This window comes from Salmo salar, unplaced genomic scaffold, assembly GCF_905237065.1.
Source record: "Salmo salar unplaced genomic scaffold, Ssal_v3.1, whole genome shotgun sequence".
Lineage (NCBI taxonomy): Eukaryota > Metazoa > Chordata > Actinopteri > Salmoniformes > Salmonidae > Salmo > Salmo salar.
The window spans coordinates 44,236-62,916 of record NW_025549026.1 but is presented as its reverse complement, the minus strand read 5'-3'; positions in this window follow the sequence as shown (position 1 = coordinate 62,916).

Here is an 18,681-nt window from a genome sequence, read left to right as displayed (position 1 = left end):
GAGACATTTTATCATGTAAATCACTGTCAAATTGACAACAGATAGAAATTCTCCTTGGTATCTCTTATGCCTCTAACACAGCTCGGCAGAAGGTATTTTGTCATTTGTATGTCATTTGTTTACCAAGTCTTTCTGGTCCTCTCTTTCAGAATGAGAAGCCCCTCGGTCATTCTGCCAGCAGGTCAAGCAATATCACAGTAAGGACAGAGATGCAACATACAGTATGAGAGAGCTTAGGATTGATGATTGTGAATAGACATCCTGTAGAGAAAGAGAGTCAGGCCTGGCCTCAGGGGGTCCTAACCTGCCAGTCACTCCCATAGTCAGAGTGTGCTATGCCTTCGGATCAGTTCTTATTGAGAGAGACTGTCTCACCTCCCTCCTTCCCAACTGACAATTGTAGGGGTGAAACTCAGTAGTCTACTTTGACTTTCTCTGTCTCTTCTTTGTTCCATGTAATATACTATATAAAAAAACAGTTTCATCTCATATGGCAGTGCTGCAGCACCGCGCTGTTCCCTCAATCCTCATATTGGAACAGTACTAGTCTCTCTATCTCCTCTCTCTGTCTCTCTCCACCATCCTTCTCTCCCTCCCTCTCCTTCCCGGGCCAGATTGGTTGTGTTCTCCTATGAGCCTCTTAGAGGGATAAAGCTTTACATGTGCTAATGGGTCACTATCGCCATACAGCAGCCCAGCATGCCATGTTTGAGCCGGCAAGCCCGGTAGGATGTACCTTCACCCCGCTAACAAAGAAAGCAGAAGGCAGCTTTTTTTTGTCATGAGTTTTTCTAAGGGTTAAAGCACTCACCACCACCATGTTTCAATGCTCAGCATGAGTCCGCAGGATTTAGCATTTCATTCTGGTAATAATCCTTTTTGTTATTAGGATTCATGGCCTATACATCAATATTAAAGGGAAAACTTTGTATTTGAAAAAGTTATATATCTTCAAAACATGACTGCTGATAATATGCAAAACATGTTGGGACTATATCAACTAATGGATTAAATGGAACAAACACAAAAATATATATCTAAGTATATACAAAAGTATGTGGACATCCCTTCAAATTAGTGGGTGTAATAAAATTGAGCACACAGCCACGCGCATCTCCATAACAAACATTGGCAGTATAATGGCCTTAATGAAGAGCCAGTGACATTAAACATGTTTACACCGCTCATAAGGACGAAGCACATTTCCAAGTTCAGTTCGTCAAACCTTTGCCCTGCTAGAGCTGCTAGAGCGGTCAACTGCTAAGTGGCGGAAACGTCTAGGAGCAACAACGGCTCAGCCCAAGTGGTAGGCCACACAAGCTCACAGAATGGGACGCCGAGTGCTGAAGCTAACATAGAGCGTAAAAATTGTCCTCGTTGTAAAACTCACTCGTTCCAAACTGCCTCTGGAAGCAACATCAGCACAATAACTGTTCGTCGGGAGCTTCATGAAATGGGTTTCCATGGCCGAGCAGCCGCACGCCTAAGATCACAGTGCCAAGCGTCGACTGGAGTGGTGTAAAGCTCGCGCCATTGGACTCTGGAGCAGTGGAAATGCGTTCTCTGGAGTGATGAATCACGCTTCACCATCTGGCAGTTCGACGGACAAATCTGAGTTTGGCAGATGCCAGGACAACGCTACCTGCCCGAATGCATAGTGCCCTGTGTAAAGTTTGGTGGAGAAGGAATAATGGTCTTGGCTGTTTTTTATTGTTTGGGCTAGGCCCTTAGTTTCAGTGAAGGGAAATCTTAACGCTACAGCATAAAGGACATTCTAGATGATTCTGTAGCTTCCAACTTCGTGGCAACAGTTTGAGGAAGGCCCTTCCCTGTTTCAGCGTGACAATGCCCACGTGCACAAAGCGAGGTTAATACAGAAATAGTTTGTCGATATCGGTGTGAAATAACTTGACTGGCCTGCTCGAGAGCCCTGACCTCAACCCCATCAAACACCTTTGGGATGAATTGGAACACCCGACTGCGAGCCAGGCCTAATCACCTAACATCACTGCCCGACCTCACTAATGCTCTTGTGGCTGAATGGAAGCAAGTCCCGACAGCAATGTTCCAACATCTAGTGGAAAGCCTTTCCAGAAGAGTGGAGGCTGTTATAGCAGCAAAGGGGGGAGCAACTCCATATTAATGCCCGTGATTTTGGAAAGAAATGTTTGACAAGCAGGTGTCCACATACTTTTGGTCATGTATTGTAGGTTTTGGGTGGAATTTTCCTTTAATAATATCTTTATAAAGTGAGACCTCCATACAAGTCACTTTGAGACCCAGTGAAAATTAGTAATGATAAAAGATCCAATCCACAATTAATCTACATGAATAGAGAGAAGAAACTGTTGGATAATATCTTCCCTTTTGTTGTTGCTTAAAGTAATATCCAGACAGACAAGTTTAGTCACACAATGACTTGCCTCACAGAGCACTCAGGTGTGTATGAGCAGGCAGCTCTTAGTATTCACTGTCTCTGCATCTGTGTGCCAGTGTGCCAGTGTGTGTTAGGGTTGAATGGCGGGAACTCAGTTACTGAGATTTACTGGCCAAAACCACTCCCTTTTCCCTGGATAAATAACTGCCAGAAACCGGTAAATTATTATAAATTATTTACATGAACAGCATGGCGTGAAATGGAACTGTTAAATTATATGCCATGTCTATATCTGGCTTCTCTACGGCCTCTGCATGATGAATCAACGCTCAGGGTGGGGACAGATAGCCCATCTCAGTATGGAGTTCCCAGTGCATGTAGACCTATCATCTCATCATGGTAACTTTTTTTCTTGTGACAGGTTTGCTGCAGCATAGCCTATACTATGGTAATATAAAGACTGAATGCACGTCTAATTTACCCATATCCATCTAGCTTTCGTGGGTCACCTTGTTTTTTTAATTGTAAAGATGATTATTTTTCAACAACAGTAGAGAAAGAGGAGGTAGGCTAAGCTTTTTTGGCATTGGGCTCATTAAATGTCATTAATGTATTTAATATATGGCTCATCAGGCTCAGATTGCATCAGGTTAGAATTTTCATTCTGATCAAAGCTGTAATCAAATCCAGACGTATTTATATGCTTTATAATGCTTTTGGATGACACTTCTGGTTTTGGTGAGAAATACCGGTTACTCGGGAGAAAAGTGATTTGTTTTCTTGGGATGAACCATTTTTTTAAATACTGGGAAAATATTCAACCTTTGTGTGGCTGTGTGCGTGTTTTTGTGTATGCAGTAGTGATGTGACAATTTTTTAAAAATAATGTTTAAACTGCCATTTAAAAAAAAGTGATTTTCCATTAAAACAATAAGAAAAATTCACTAAATTCCACATGAATTCACAATGTATTCTATTTCACCACATTCTCATTTAACATCTCAAAGTATTGCTATACAGGACTTCTCTGCTGTCACTTGCCTTTCTCTGCCATTTTCCCAACTGATAACGACGAAGACGTAATAGTGGAGAGTTGACTCCTTGCACGTCGGCTCCCGATGTCCAATTTGTAGTGTCAAGATTCGATTCCACAAGGAATCGACTCCTAAGATTCAGTATTTTTGGAACGGAGGAGACTAATTAGTTGCTGTACTTACGAGAACACAAACACTTGTATCCTTCATAACGAGCTAGCAAGGGACGGAGAGAGAGGGGATGTGCACAGTATAGGCTGGTCGGACACCAGGGACAATCAGAACCATGTACTAGGCCTATCTATCAGTATAGGCAGTTCGACCACCAGACAGACAGAACCGTGTACTAGGCCTATCAAACGGCAATCAAAAGCTGTTTCTCGCGATGCTGTATCATGCAATTTTTGGCTTACAATGTCTCGCAACTTCAGTAAAGTAGGGCCTATCATCAATGATGAGGCCAGGATATTCTACACGACACACACTCGCATCATTACGGAGAGAAAGAGAAGGCGAGCCAGCGTGAGGGAGGGAGAGAGAGAGAGGGGCAGGCAGAAAAAAAACGTCTGTGCGCATATGTCTTGGTAATCTGTAACGTTATCTTGCAATGTCTTGTCTTGTATTCCTCGCAAATTCACCAAGGTAGCCTCTCTGGTATTTATTTAAATTACACAACTTTCTCCAGGCCTTTATGGCGTGTCGTCTAGTGAGGCTATACACAGAAAATACTATGTTTGTGATAACTGTGATTTTAATCTTGTAAAAAAAAATCTTTTTTTTTGGTAAGGAATTTTTCTTAAGAGAACTGCACTTCCCGATTTGGCCTCGTTTTTCATCAATGCTCGTTAAGAAATGCTACTGGCCATGACTGAAGGCAAACGAGTTGTCTTCGGGTGTGGTTTCATTTGGGTGTTTTTTGGGGGCTGTCTGCCATTTTTAATCACAACAAACAAGGGCTAATTCAGTTTTATGTGGGAGCTAAAGTAGAGAAGAAGAAGCAAATAGAACGTAAAACCGGCGCTGACCTTGTGTTAAGCCAAGCTGACAGAAGCTAGTTAGCATAGCTTGGGGGATAGCTATCTGCAGTTGGCTAGCCTGTCTAATGTTAGCTAGCTGATATTTATCTGTCAAATTATAGTTTTGCCAAGATAGCAAGAAACAGTGTCTGGAATCAAATAATATAGATGACTTGGTTAGAGAAGAGTTCCTAGTACACGTTATTCATTTAGTTCCAACATCACTAGAGCGGCTACTATATTGCTACTGAAATAAACCTATTACTGTGGTGAGAGCTGAGAGGATGTGCTGCACCAACTCAATGCCATACAAATTCCTGAATCAAATTAAATGTATTTCATGAAGCCCTTTTTACATTAGAAGTTGTCACAAAGTGCTTTACCCAGCCTAAAACCCCAAAGAGCAAGCAATGCACAGCCAGAAGCACATAAGATCAGTCTACATATTAATTCATTTGCACCTCTTTCATCCTACAAACTAGCTATGAGCTTCTATTTAGAGAACCTAGATGTATCAAGCATGGTACTAGTTGAGCTGCTCCAGTTGTGTATTATCGCGCCCCTGGGAGGCCTCCCATACTGATTTGGGAGCACAGTATTAAAGTATTACATCCCTGACAAAAACACACACAGCTCTGACCTGCAGCTCTCTGAGCTACCCTTCATCAGTCACGCTAACTAACATCTGCTGTGTTACATGGGGCTCTGTTTAGGACACACTCATGCAGTTTAGGAGATACACCTGTAGTTTGGGAGACACTGCTGTAGTTTGGGAGACACTGCTGTAGTTTGGGAGACACTGCTGTAGTTTGGGAGACACTGCTGTAGTTTGGGAGACACGGCTGTAGTTTGGGAGACACGGCTGTAGTTTGGGGGAGACACTGCTGTAGTTTGGGAGACACGGCTGTAGTTTGGGAGACACGGCTGTAGTTTGGGAGACACGGCTGCAGTTTGGGAGACACGGCTGCAGTTTGGGAGACACGGCTGCAGTTTGGGAGACACGGCTGCAGTTTGGGGAGACACGGCTGCAGTTTGGGAGACACGGCTGCAGTTTGGGAAACACGGCTGCAGTTTGGGAAACACTGCTGTAATTTGAGAGACACTGCTGTAGTTTTGGGTCATTTCTTATGGTTTGTTACAGTTTGCCCAAGTTGCTGTAGTTTGCGGGAGTTTGATACTGTTTAGGCCTACATCACTGTCTCTCGTTCTCTCTCCAATGCTGACAGCTCGTTCGCACTCTCACTATTTGGTTTGGAGCGCACTGCACTTTGTAAAAACAAGTGATTTTAATTTTGGAAATCTGTTCCAAAGTATTCCCACTCATAATAGATATATGTGATCGTATACAAATGTAAGCAAGGTTTGAAATCGTTTAGGTCAAAAATTATATCTGTTTGGGCTTATGCGGTCAATTTGCAGTATACAAATGATTTGTAGTTATGTTCCGCCCCCTGACCAGTCAAGAAAAAAATCGTCCTGCGGTTGAATCTAGTTGATGCTCCCTGATATAAGGTGTCCACCCACTCTGCCTAGAGTGGGTGAAAACATGCGTTGGTGATGGAATTTCACTTCCTTATGTTATAAAATACATTTTACCAAGACAAGTAATATTCATGTTCTGAATCATTCAGTGGGGTCTTTCTCTAACATATCATAAAAGTTATATTCAAAAAGTGGGATTTCACAACCTAATGCATCCGATAATAAGCACCGAGCTCTGTTAGTATCAAGGTGCATATTCCTCGTGAACGACCTTTGAGAGTTTAGCATTTTGTGGTGGTCGTCGTCATAGTTGTTTCTGGGGGTCACAGCTGAATGAAATGTAAAAGGCTTTGAAAGTAAAAACCTTGGTATATGCTCAGTGCTCCGTTGACATTTCATAGAGATACGCTTGTTTTTGTGAGAAATCTACTAAAATATGAAAATACTACATGTCATGTCTCAAAATCTATTTACTGTATATACCTCTGTTATTGTTTTATGTCCTGCGGATTCAAGAAGAAAGATGAGTTCAATGGGAGAGTGAGCCTGTCAAGTAGCCAGTGGCCTCAGTTCTTGCACAGCATCCAGACTAGCTGACGAGATGGAATTTTCAAGATTTATGATAACTTTTTTCCTCTGGCCATCATTGATTTAGTCACCCTAATTCTGGCCACCCTACAAGGGTAAAAACTCCAATAACTTTTGAACGGATTATGATAGAGACATGAGGTTTTCTTTATTATTTTACCCATTGGTCAAAAGATACATCTTTGATTGGACACCCTACAGTATACTATTTATTTTGTGCTGCCATACAACTGCATACACCAATTGTTTTAATTATAATTAATTATTTTCTATTGACCTTTCATGTTCCTATGTGGCTGAATAGGCCTCCTGTCTTGTACATTTTTTTTTCTCCAACTCCTTCACCTTGCTTAGACCGTTAGGAAGTGACCGTAGACTATTTGCTTTGTACTTCTATACAATTGCCACAGTCCTACCAATATAACTCACATGTAGGCCATCTGCGTCTTGGCTAGTAGATTTTCCTCGCTCTTATTGGCAGTAGGATTAATTATTTTGATTGAAATCTGCTCTCGGTAGCAATCGCTGCCATCTTCAAGTTGTTATTGTGGTAAGTGTCATGGTAACTAGTTTGGATTGAGTCTGCCCCTTCTTGGTCTGAGCCTGAGTTATTTGCTTTGGTCTTAGGCCTCAGTAAGACTCATACCATTGAGATTACTTTAGCTCATTGAGGAGAAATAACTGAAATTTAAAAAACAAGGATATGTTCGCTGTGCAAACAGAGAGCAGAAAGTTGGATAGAGATGTGTTTGAGGTATTACCAGGAATGGTAAATGGTGTGTTTGTTCTGACACACATTAACAGACTGTTAGAACTTGCTACGACTGTGGGCTCGTTTCCTGCAGTGATCACATACACATTCTGAAAAATGTATTCATTCATTGTATACTGCTCAAAAAAATAAAGGGAACACTTAAACAACACATCCTAGATCTGAATGAAAGAAATAATCTTATTAAATACTTTTTTCTTTACATTGAATGTGCTGACAACAAAATCACACAAAAATAATCAATGGAAATCCAATTTATCAACCCATGGAGGTCTGGATTTGGAGTCACACTCAAAATTAAAGTGGAAAACCACACTACAGGCTGATCCAACTTTGATGTAATGTCCTTAAAACAAGTCAAAATGAGGCTCAGTAGTGTGTGTGGCCTCCACGTGCCTGTATGACCTCCCTACAACGCCTGGGCATGCTCCTGATGAGGTGGCGGATGGTCTCCTGAGGGATCTCCTCCCAGACCTGGACTAAAGCATCCGCCAACTCCTGGACAGTCTGTGGTGCAACGTGGCGTTGGTGGATGGAGCGAGACATGATGTCCCAGATGTGCTCAATTGGATTCAGGTCTGGGGAACGGGCGGGCCAGTCCATAGCATCAGTGCCTTCCTCTTGCAGGAACTGCTGACACACTCCAGCCACATGAGGTCTAGCATTGTCTTGCATTAGGAGGAACCCAGGGCCAAATGCACCAGCATATGGTCTCACAAGGGGTCTGAGGATCTCATCTCGGTACCTAATGGCAGTCAGGCTACCTCTGGCGAGCACATGGAGGGTTGTGCGGCCCCCAAAGAAATGCCACCCCACACCATGACTGACCCACCGCCAAACCGGTCATGCTGGAGGATGTTGCAGGCAGCAGAACGTTCTCCACGGCGTCTCCAGACTCTGTCACATCTGTCACGTGCTCAGTGTGAACCTGCTTTCATCTGTGAAGAGCACAGGGTGCCAGTGGCGAATTTGCCAATCTTGGTGTTCTCTGGCAAATGCCAAACGTCCTGCACGGTGTTGGGCTGTAAGCACAACCCCCCACCTGTGGACGTCGGGCCCTCATACCACCCTCATGGAGTCTGTTTCTGACCGTTTGAGCAGACACATGCACATTTGTGGCCTGCTGGAGGTCATTTTGCAGGGCTCTGGCAGTGCTCCTCCTGCTCCTCCTTACACAAAGGCGGAGGTAGCGGTCCTGCTGCTGGATTGTTGCCCTCCCTACGTCCTCCTCCACGTCTCCTGATCTACTGGCCTGTCTCCTGGTAGCGCCTCCATGCTCTGGACACTACGCTGACAGACACAGCAAACCTTGCCACAGCTCGTATTGATGTGCCATCCTGGATGAGCTGCACTACCTGAGCCACTTGTGTGGGTTGTAGACTCTGTCTCATGCTATCGCTAGAGTGAAAGCACCAACAGCATTCAAAAGTGACCAAAACATCAGCCAGGAAGCATAGGAACTGAGAAGTGGTCTGTGGTCCCCACCTGCAGAACCACTCCTTTATTGGGGTCTTGCTAATTGCCTATAATTTCCACCTGTTGTCTATTCCATTTCCACAACAGCATGTGAAATGTATTGTCAATCAGTGTTGCTTCCTAAGTGGACAGTTTGATTTCACAGAAGTGTGATTGACTTGGAGTTACATTGTGTTGTTTAAGTGTTCCCTTTATTTTTTGAGCAGTGTACTTTAAGTCACTTTGGATAGAAGATTCTAACTTTGTCTATGTGGCAAAGATATAGTTTTTACTGTTTATTTCATCATCCGCTTCATACAGAAGGTCTAATAATACTGGATAGAAACAATAAAAAGTACATTGTATAATGTTAGTACAGTTTATTGCCCCTGACCATCAATGCGTGTTCCATTCTGATCTGAGCTCGTAGTCATACAGATTGGCAGACAATGATTGGATTTACCTTAATAGAAACAAATCTTCTTGTCTCTGGATTGTCGTTCTATTTCTGTCTGTGGACATCATGTTCATTCACATTAAATACTTCTGTCTTTTTTCTTCTTAGTCTCTACTATTCTCCATCCAGACAGAGAGAGGGGTATAGAGAAGCGATGGAAAGAAGGGTGAGATGATGGGAAAGGGGAATCAATGAGAGAGAGAGGAGAGGAGCGATATATACATACGTTTAGTACTGTAAATCATTCAGGGATTGTCAAGCATTTATAGAAGACCCATTTTTACTGTATATCTGATAGTTTTACAGCTAACAAATGAACGTCCTCATTATTCCCGTCTATCTCTTGCTGGTGTTTAATAAAAGACTATGGAAATGTTCTCCTTCCACGGTTAAATATAGTCTTGTCTGTTTGATCGTAAAGACAGCTCAGCTCCTCTGTTTCGATCCTCTCACACTCCTATGTGCTTCTCTTTTCCTTCCTGTATGTGTTTACATAGTGTGTGAAAAAAACGAGAGATAGAAAGAAAATCAGACGACAGAGAGAGATACGGAGAGCGAGGCAGACAGACACAGAAGGAGAGACAGCTACAGCGAGAGCGAGGTATACAGATACGGAGAGGGAGGCAGACAGACAGACACAGAAGGAGAGACAGCTACAGCGAGAGCGAGGTATACAGATATGGAGAGGGAGAGGGAGGCAGACAGACACAGAAGGAGAGACAGCTACAGCGAGAGAGAGGGATACAGATACGGAGAGGGAGAGCGAGGCAGACAGGGAGGCAGACAGACACAGAAGGAGAGACAGCAACAGCGAGAGAGAGGGATACAGATACGGAGAGGGAGAGCGAGGCAGACAGGGAGGCAGACAGACAGAAGGAGAGACAGCTACAGCGAGAAAAAGGGATACGGAGAGGGAGAGGGAGGCAGACAGGGAGGCAGACAGACAGAAGGAGAGACAGCTACAGCGAGAGAGAGGGATACGGAGAGGGAGAGCGAGGCAGACAGACAGAAGGAGAGACAGCTACAGCGAGAGAGAGGGTGAAAGGCAGGGATGGACATTGAATTCTTTATTGATCTCGTCAGCCCCTGAGCTATGAATTGCCCCTTAGTTCCAGATTGAATCAATAGGTAATTAGTGGGTGGTACATAGTAGAGACTAAAACACAGTGCCTGTGGCTCGGTAGGCTTCTGATAACAGAGCTTCTGTTCTCTACAGCAGATGTACTGGGACACTGGATATTACCTCACTCCTCTACTACCACTGAGTATGAGAAAGGAGTTCTGATCCCGTTTGTTACTACCACACCAGTGCTGCTAATGTGTGTCTTAATGAGGTATAGAGCGCTTATTCACGACATGAACATGATCTTTAAAATCCAGGCTAGCGGGCAGGGTTGAAGTACTCTACTAGTCTATGGAAAAAGTTAACACTTGGCTCATGTTCGACCTTTAAATTAACAGCCAATTAATAAACCGAACCAACTGAAAATATATCTGTAGAAGTAGTTTAGTATTCAAATTGGTTCTCCGAGTGTTTTTTACAAATGTTTTGCCTTTTCAAATCAGATGCCAGCTAGTCCCAATGTAACGTGAGCTAGCAGCCAGCTGTACTGTGTATGTTTGATTGGCATTCTGACAGCTTTCCTCTGAATTCAGGGGTGTCAAACTCAATCAGCACATGGGCCATATTGGAAAAAAACACAACGAATTCGTGGGCCAGACATAGCCTATTATGTTTTTTTACGCACAAACAATTGGCCCAAACTGGCCATTTGTTTTATTTGAAAAAATATGGCCCTTTTGTAGTATCCACTGATGTACATAGCGTTTTAAAATATTAAAACAAAATCAAATCAAATTTCATTAGTCACATCCGCTGAATACAACAGGTGTAGTAGACCTTAGAGAGAAATGCTTACTTACGAGCCCCTAACCAACAATGCAGTTAAAAAAAATATGGATAAGAAGAAGAAATAAAAGTAACTAGTAATTAAAGAGCAGCAGTAAAATAACAATAGCTAGACTATATACAAGGGAGTACCGGTACAGAGTCAATGTGTGGGGGCACCGATTAGTTGAGGAAATATTGTATCTACATGTTGGTAGAGTTATTAAAGTGACTATGCATAGATGATAACAACAGAGAGTAGCAGCGGTGTAACGGGGGGGCAGCAATGCAAATAGTCTGGGTGGCCATTTGATTAGATGTTCAGGAGTCTTATGGCTTGGTGGCAGAAGCTGTTTAGAAGCCTCTTGGACCTAGACTTGGTGCTCCGGTACCGCTTGCCGTGCGGTAGCGGAGAGAACAGTCTATAACTAGGGTGGCTGGAGTCTTTGACAATTTTTAGGGCCTTCCTCTGACACCGTCTGGTATAGAGGTCCTGGATGGCAGGAAGCTTGGCCCCGGTGATGCACTGGGCCGTTCGCACTACCCTCTGTAGTGCCTTGCCAGGCAGTGATGCAACCAGTCAGGATGCTCTCGACGGTGCAGCTGTAGAACCTTTTAAGGATCAGAGGACCCATGCCAAATCTTTTCAGTCTCCTGAGGGGAAATACATTTTGTCATGCCCTCTTCACAACTGTCTTGGTGTGCTTGGACCATGTTAGTTTGTTGGTGATGTGGATACCAAGGAACTTGTAGCTCTCAACCTGCTCCACTACAGCCCCATCGATGAGAATAGGGGTGTGCTCGGTCCTCTTTTTCCTGTAGTCCACAATCATCTCCTTTGTCTTGATCACGTTGAGGGAGAGGTTGTCCTGGCACCACACGGCCAGGTCTCTGTCCTCCTCCCTATAGGCTTTCTCATCGTTGTCGGTGATCAGGCCTACCACTGTTGTGTCATCGGCAAACTTAATGATGGTGTTGGGGTCATGCCTGGCTGAGAGGGAGGTGTTTAGTCCCAGCTTATTGATGAGCTTTGAGGGCACTATGGTGTTGAACGCTGAGCTGTAGTCAATGAATTGAAATCTCACACAGGTGTTCCTTTTGTCCAGTTGAGAAAGGGCAGTGTGGAGTGCAATAAAGATTGCATCATCTGTGGATCTGTTGGGGCGATATGCAAATTCGGGTGGGTCTAGGGTTCTGGGAAAATGGTGTTGATGTGAGCCATGACCAGCCTTTCAAAGCACTTCATGGCTACAGACGTGAGTGCTACGGGTCGGTAGTCATTTAGGCAGGTTACCTTAGTGTTCTTGGGCACAGGCACTATGGTGGTCTGCTTAAAACATGTTGGTATTACAGACTCGGACAAATCAAATCAAATTGTATTTGTCACATACACATGGTTAGCAGATGTTAGTGCGAGTGTAGTGAAATGCTTGTGCTTCTAGTTCCGACCATGCAGTAATGTCTAACAAGTAATCTAACAATTTCACAACAACTACCTTATACACACAAGTGTAAAGGAATGAATAAGAATATGTACATAACAATATGTGGATGAGCGATGGCCGAATGGCATAGGCAAGATGCAGTAGATGGCATAGAGTACAGTATATACATATGAGATGAGTAATGTAGGGTATGTAAACATTATATAAAGTGGCATTGTTTAAAGTGGCTAGTGATACATTTATTACATCCAATTTTTAATTATTAAAATGGAGTCAGTACGTTGGCAGCAGCCACTCAATGTTAGTGATGGCTGTTTAACATTCTGATGGCCTTGAGATAGAAGCTGTTTTTCAGTCTCTCGGTCCCAGCTTTGATGCACCTGTACTGACCTCGCCTTCTGGATGATAGCGGGGTGAACAGGCAGTGGCTCGGGTGGTTGTTGTCCTTGATGATCTTTTTGGCCTTCCTGTGACATCGGGTGGTGTAGGTGTCCTGGAGGGCAGGTAGTTTGCCCCCGGTGATGCGTTGTGCAGACCTCACTACCCTCTGGAGAGCCTTACAGTTGTGGGCGGAGCAGTTGCCGTACCAGGCGGTGATACAGCCCGAACAGGATGCTCTCGATTGTGCATCTGTAAAAATTTGTGAGTGTTTTTGGTGACAAGCCGAATTTCTTCAGCCTCCTGAGGTTGAAGAGGCGCTGCTGCGCCTTCTTCACTACGCTGTCTGTGTGGGTGGACCATTTCAGTTTGTCCTTGATGTGTACGCCGAGGAACTTAAAACTTTCCACCTTCTCCACTACTGTCCCGTCGATGTGGATAGGGGGCTGCTCCCTCTGCTCTTTCCTGAAGTCCACAATCATCTCCTTTGTTTTGTTGACATTGAGTGTGAGGTTATTTTCCTCACACCACTCCGAGGGCCCTCACCTCCTCCCTGTAGGCTGTCTCGTTGTTGTTGGTAATCAAGCCTACCACTGTAGTGTCGTCTGCAAACTTCATGACTGAGTTGGAGGCGTGCATGGCCACGCAGTCATGGGTGAACAGGGAGTACAGGAGAGGGCTGAGAACGCACCCTTGTGGGGCACCAGTGTTGAGGATCAGTGGGGTGGAGATGTTGTTTCCTACCCTCACCACCTGGGGGCGGCCCATTAGGAAGTCCAGGACCCAGTTGCACAGGGCGGGGTCGAGACCCAGGGTCTCGAGCTTAATGACGAGTTTGGAGGGTACTATGGCGTTAAATGCTGAGCTGTAGTCGATGAACAGCATTCTTACATAGGTATTCCTCTTGTCTAGATGGGTTAGGGCAGTGTGATTGCAATTGTGTCGTCTTTGGACCTATTGGGGCGGTATGTAAATTGGAGTGGGTCTAGTGTGTCAGGAAGGGTGGAGGTGATATGATCCTTGACTAGTCTCTCAAAGCACTTCATGATGACGGAAGTGAGTGCTACGGGGGAGATAGTAATTTAGCTCAGTTACCTTAGCTTTCTTGGGAACAGGAACAATGGTGGCCCTCTTGAAGCATGTGGGAACAGCAGACTGGGATAAGGATTGATTGAATATGTCCATAAACACACCAGCCAGCTGGTCTGCGCATGCTCTGAGGACGCGGCTAGGGATGCCATCTAGGCCGGCAGCCTTGCGAGGGTTAACACATTTAAATGTTTTACTCACGTTGGCTGCAGTGAAGGAGAGCCTGCAGGTTTTGGTTGCGGGCCGTGTCGGTGGCACTGTATTGTCCTCAAAGCGAGCCCAAGAAGTTGTTTGCCTCGAAGCGAGCATAGAAGTAGTTTAGCTCGTCTGGTAGGCTCGTGTCACTGGGCAGGTCTCGGCTATGCTTCTTTGTTGTCTGTAATTGTTTGCAAGCCCTGCCACACCCGATGAGCGTCAGAGCCGGTGTAGTACGATTCAATCCTAGTCCTTTATTGACGCTTTGCCTGTTTGATTGTTTGTCGGAGGGAATATCGGGATTTCTTATAAGCTTCCAGGTTAGAGGGCTCCCAAGTGGCGCAGTGGTCTAAGACACCGCATCCCAGTGCAAGAGGCTTCACAATGCTTTTAGTTTTAGAAGTATTTAGGGATAACTTATTCCTTGCCACCCACTCGGAAACTAACTGCAGCTCTTTGTTGAGTGTTGCAGTAATTTCAGTCGCTGTAGTAGCTGACATGTATAGCGTTGAGTCATCCGCATGCATAGAAACTCTGGCTTTACTCAAAGTCAGTGGCATGTCGTTAGTAAAAATTGGAAAAAGCAAGAGGCCTAAACAGCTACCCTGGGGATTTCCTGATTCTAACTGGATTATATTTGATAGGCTTCCATTAAAGAACACCCTCTAAGTTTTGTTAGACAAGTAACTCTTTTTCCACATTATAGTAGGGGGTGTAAAGCCATAACACAAGTTTTTCCAGCAGCAGACTATGATCAATAATGTCAAAAGCTGCATTGAAGTCAAACAAGACAGCCCCCACAATTATTTTATCATCAATTTCTCTCAGCCAATCATCAGTCATTTGTGTAAGTGCTCTGCTTGTTGAGTATCCTTCCCTATAGGCATGCTGAAATTCTGTTGTCGATTTGTTTACTGTAAAATAGCATTGTATCTGGTCAAACAATTTTTTCCAGAAGTTTACTAAGGGTTGGTAACAGGCTGATTGGTCGGCTATTTGAGCCAATGAAGGGGGCTTTACTATTCTTGGGTAGTGGAATGACTTTAGCTTCCCCTCCAGGCCTGAGGGCACACGGTCTCCAGTAGACTTAAATTGAAGATGTGGCAAATAGGAGTGGCAATATCGCCTGCTATTATCCTCCCTCAGTAATTTTCCATCTAGATTGTCAGACCCTGGTGGCTTGTCATTGTTGATAGACAACAATATTTTTTTCACCTCTTCCACACTGACTTTACAGAATTCAAAAAAACAATTCTTGTCTTTCATAATCTGGTCTGATATACTTGGATGTGTAGTGTCTGCGTTTGTTGCTGTCATGTCATCACTAAGTTTGCTTATCTTGCCAATGAAAAAGTCATTAAAGTAGTTTGCATTATCAATGGGCTTTGTGATGAATGATCCATCTGATTCAATGAATGTAGGAGCCGAGTTGGCTTTTTTCCCAAAATGTAATTTAAGGTGCCCCAAAGCTTTGTACTATCATTCTTTATATAATTTATCTTTGTTTCATAGTGTAGTTTCTTTTAATTTAGTTTAGTCACATGATTTCTTAATTTGCAGTACGTTTGCCAATCAGTTGGGCTGCCAGACTTAATTGCCATACCTTTTGCCTCATCCCTCTCAACCATACAATTTTTCAATCCCTCATCAATCCAAGGGGATTTAACCGTTTTTACATTCATTTTATTAATGGGTGCGTGCTTATTAGTAACTGGAATAAGTCGTTTCATAAATGTGTCAAGTGCAGCGTCTGGTTGCTCCTCATTACACACCACAGACCAGCAAATATTCTTTACATCATCAACATATGAATCACTACAAAGCTTATTGTATGACCTCTTACACACTATTAGGCCCAGCCTTTGGAACTTTGGTATTCCTAAATATGGCTATTATATTGTGATCACTACATCCTTTGGATTTGGATACTGTTTTAAAGCAAATATCTGCAGCCTTAGTAAAGATGTGATCAATACATGTTGATGATTAATTCCTGTGCTGTTTGTAACTACCCTGGTAGGTTGACTGACAACCTGATCCAGGTTGCAGACACTGGTTACAGTTAGAATTTTTTCCTGAGTGGGCAGCTTGATGAAAACCAGTCAATATTTAAATCACCCAGAAAATATACTTCTCTGTTGATATCACATACATTATCAAGTATTTCACACATATTATCCAGATACTGACTGTTAGCACTTGGTGGTCTATAGCAGCTTCCCACCAGAATGGGCTTTAGGGGAGGCAGATGAACCTGTAGCCATATTACTTCAACAGTATTTAACATTAGATCTTCTCTAAGCTTTACAGGAATGTGGTTCTGAGAATAGTGTGGTCTACAGCTTATCATGGGATACTCTACCTCAGGCGAGCAATAGCTTGAGACTTCCTTAGATATCGTGCACCAGCTGTTATTTACAAAAATACATAGTCCGCCGCCCCTTGTCTTACCAGACACCGCTGTTCTATCCTACCGGTACATCGTATAACCAGCCAGCTGTATGTTGATAGTGTCGTCGTTCAGCCACGACTCCGTGAAGCATAAAATATTACAGTATTGAATGTCCAGTTGGTAGTTTAATCTTCCGCGTAGGTCATCGATTTTATTCTCCAAAGATTGCACGTTTGCTAGCAGAATGGAAGGAAGTGGGGGTTTATTCGATCGCCTACGAATTCTCAGAAGGCAGCCTGCCCTCTGGCTCCTTTTTCTCTGCCTCCTCTTCACGCAAATCGCGGGGATCTGGGCCTGTTCCTGAGAAAGCAGTATATTATTTGCGTTGGGCTGTCAGAATCGTTAAAGGAAAAAAAGGATTCTGCCAGTCCGTGGTGAATAATCACAGTCCTGATGTCCAGAAGTTATTTTCGGTCATAAGAAACGGTAGCGGTAACATTATGTACAAAATAAGTTTAAAAAAAAGATGCAAATAAACGAACAAAAAAACACAATCATTTGGGGACACGTAGAACGTCAGCCGGTGCCATTTTACTGAAGAGATAAATAATATTGCTTGCAGATGTGCATAATATTCTGAGGCCCTAATCAAAAAGTATTTAATAACTCCAAATAACAAAAACGTAGTTATATGTTGTTGTAACATTTAAACTTTTTTCACTGCATGGAACACTAGTGCAGTTGAATGCAGCATTGTTGTATGGTGCGCTCAACATGTATTGTAGTTGAGTAGCCAGCCTAGACTACTGCTCAAATGTTGCTGTTATAGGCCTACATGTTTCTCCTTTTTATGGTGTTTTATTGCAAGGTTTTGTTTTTAGGTTATTCATTGGCGAGCTTTAAAAACCGAAGCTAGACTGCAACATTTTAGTAGCCTAGCTAGGACTGTACTGTGTCTGTACACTTTCCCTCCGCTGCGCGCTTTAAAGCGGACACACGAAAGAAAAGAAAAAAACGGGATACGAAAGCGAAGCAATTGACATTGCATTCACAGATGCGAGCGCATCAGGCTGTAATTTCATAAACTAGTTGTAATTTCATAAAGTAGCTGACTCAAGTGTTGACTCATTAATACTCGCTTGTGTATCCTATTATCCTTTAGTAGTCATTTATAACCGCGTGTGAATATTTTATCTTTAACTTGTTGACAACCAAGATTACATTTTCTGTAGGCTACAGCAATGACCTGTTGGAACGGAAACGTGGCATGGACATTTAGCCTACACCACGTTTAAACTTTCGGTATGTGCCATTAGTGATGACATGATACAGCGCGCTGGCTGGCTGGCTCGTGTGTGTGTGTGTGTGTGTGTGTGTGTGTGTGGGAGGGGTGTGTGTGGTAATGCACTGCCGTTTAGCGTGTATCACGTTGGCGGTGGTTGCTGTGATTTGTAGTGCAGTGCATCACGGGCGGTATGGAAGCTGGCCAAAATGAATTGACAACCCAAATCATTGCGCGGGCTTGATAGAAATGTGCATTCTGTGGAACTGAACGCTTAAAACGCGTCTGCTAAATGGGATATATTACACTGAACAAAAATATAAACGCCACATGCAACAATTTCAAAGATTTTACTGAGTTACAGTTCATAAGGAAGAGTCTATTGAAATAAATTAATTAGGCCCTAATCCATGGATTTCACATGACTGGGCAGGGGTGCAGGCATGGGTGGGTCTGGGAGGGCATAGGCCCACCCACTGGGGAGCCAGGTCCAGCCAATCAGAATGAGTTTTTCCCCACAAAATGGCTTTATTACAGACATGGATGTAAACAAATTGTGCACAAAATTTGAGAGAAATAAGGTTCTTGTGTTTCGGGGATATTTTATTTTCAGCTCATGTGTTTATATTTTTGTTCAATGTATATCTGAGGAAGTATACAGCTAATCAGAGGCCAGCTCTCTCTCTCTACTAGTGCTTTTCTGGTTTGTTTCGTTTTGATTATTAAAAAATAATAACGGTTTTCGATTTCGGTTCCAATAAAACATTTTTAACAAGAAATGCGTTATGAAATATTATGAGCTTTCCAAGCCAAAAATAGTGAACATTCAAT